The sequence below is a fragment of the Arachis duranensis genome, chromosome 5, assembly GCF_000817695.3.
Source record: "Arachis duranensis cultivar V14167 chromosome 5, aradu.V14167.gnm2.J7QH, whole genome shotgun sequence".
In the NCBI taxonomy this organism is placed as follows: domain Eukaryota; kingdom Viridiplantae; phylum Streptophyta; class Magnoliopsida; order Fabales; family Fabaceae; genus Arachis; species Arachis duranensis.
The window spans coordinates 62,613,733-62,616,143 of NC_029776.3; positions in this window are offsets into that span (position 1 = coordinate 62,613,733).

The following is a 2,411-nucleotide window of genomic DNA, read 5'->3' on the forward strand; positions in this document are numbered from 1 at the left end:
GTTCCTCTTGGCCTAGGTAGAGTAATTAGTGACACTTGAGTTATCTAATTCCTTTGTTGATTGATAATTGGAGAGATTGCTAATTGGTTTGGAGTGCACTAAAGCTAGTCTTTCCTTGGGAGTTGGCTAGGACTTGTGGCTCAAGTCAATTCATCCACTTGACTTTCCTTTATTTAGTAAGGGTTAACTAAGTGGTAGCAATGAACAATTCTCATCACAATTGAGAAGGATAACTAGGATAGAACTTCTAGTTCTCATACCTTACCAAGAGCCTTTTATAGTTGTTAGTTTATTTTCATTGCCATTTACTTTCATGTCTCTTATCCAAAACCCCAAAACAACTCAAACCAATAACAAGACACTTTATTACAATTCCTAGGGAGAACGACCCGAGGTTTGAATACTTTGGTTTATAAAATTAGGGGTTTGTTACTTGTGACAAACAATCTTTTGTATGAGAGGATTATTGTTGGTTTAAAAACTATACTTTCAACAAGAATTCATTTGTGAAATTCTATACCATCAAAAATCCATTCATCAGTCATCTAAGTAATACCTTACGTGAGTAAGGGTCGATCCCACAGAGATTGTTGGTATGAAGCAAGCTATGGTCACCTTGTAAATCTCAGTTAGGCAGATTAAATTGGTTTATGATGAGTTCGAAAATTAATAATAAACAGGAAATAAAAAGGGATATAAATACTTATGTAAATCAATAGTGGGAATTTCAGATAGGCGTGTGGAGATGTTGTGCTCCTCTCGAATCTCTACTTTTTTATTACATTCATCCAATCCTTCCTACTCTTTCCATGGCAAAGCTGTATGTAGGGCATCACCGTTGTCAATGGCTACATCCCATCCTCTCAGTGAAAATGGTCCTATGCTCTGTCACAGCACGGCTAATCATCTGTCGGTTCTCAATCAGGTTGGAATAGAATCCCTTAATTCTTTTGCATTTGTCATCACGCCCAGCCTTCAGGAGTTTGAAGCTCGTCACAGTCATTCAATCCTGGAATCCTACTCGGAATACCACGGACAAGGTTAGACTTTCCGGATTCCCGGGATCCTACGGCCTAAAGTAGAACGGAAGTGGTTGTCAGTTACGCGCGTTCATAGGTGAGAATGATGATGAGTGTCACGGATCATCACATTCATCAAAGTGTTGTGCAACGTATATCTTGGAATAAGAATAAAAGAGAATTGAATAGAAAGTAATAATAATTGTATTGAACTTGAGGTACAGTAGAGCTCCACACCCTTAATCTATGGTGTGTAGAAACTCCACCGTTGAAAATACATAAGTAAAAGGTTCAGGCATGGTCGAATGGCCAGCCCCCTGAATGATCAAGAGACCAAATGATCAAAGACTACAAAGTCAAAAGATTAAACTGTCAAAAGATGACTAATACACTAGTAAAAAGTCTTATTTATACTAAACTAGCTACTAGGGTTTACATGAGTAAGTAATTGATGCATAAATCAACTTCCGGGGCCCACCTGGTGTATGCTTGGGCTGAGCTTGATCTATCTACGAGCTGAGGCTTCTCTTGGAGTTGAACTCCAAGTTATAACGTGTTTTGGGCGTTCAACTCCGGATCATGACGTGTTTCTGGCGTTTAACTCCAGACAGCAGCATGTACTTGGCGTTCAACGCCAAGTTACGTCATCAATTTCCGAATAAAGTATGGACTATTATATTTTGCTGGAAAGCTCTGAATGTCTACTTTCCAACGACGTTGAGAGTGCGCCATTTGGAGTTCTGTAGCTCCAGAAAATCCATTTCGAGTGCAGGAAGGTCAGATTCCAACAGCATCAGCAGTCCTTTTGTCAGTCTTTTTCAAAGTTTTGCTCAAGTCCCTCAATTTCAGCCAGAAATTACCTGAAATCACAAAAAAACACACAAACTCATAGTAAAGTCCAGAAATACGATTTTTGCCTAAAAACTAATAATATTCTACTAAAAACTAATTAAAACATACTAAAATCTACATGAAATTACCCCCAAAAAGCGTATAAAATATCCGCTCATCATAAAATATACTAAAAACTATGTAAAAACAATGCCAAAAAGCGTATAAATTATCCGCTCATCACAACACTAAACTTAAATTGTTGCTTATCCCCAAGCAACTGAAAATCAAATAGGATAAAAAGGAGAGAATATACTATAAATTCCAGAATATCAATGAATATTAATTATAATTAGATGAGCGGGACTTGTAGCTTTTTGCTTCTGAACAGTTTTGGCATCTCACTTTTTCCTTTGAAGTTTAGAATGATTGGCTTCTCTAGGAACTTAGAACTTCGGATAGTGTTATTGACTTTCCTAGTTAAGTATGTTGATTCTTGAACAAAGCTACTTATGAGTCTTGGCCGTGGCCCTAAGCACTTTGTTTTCCAGTATTACCACC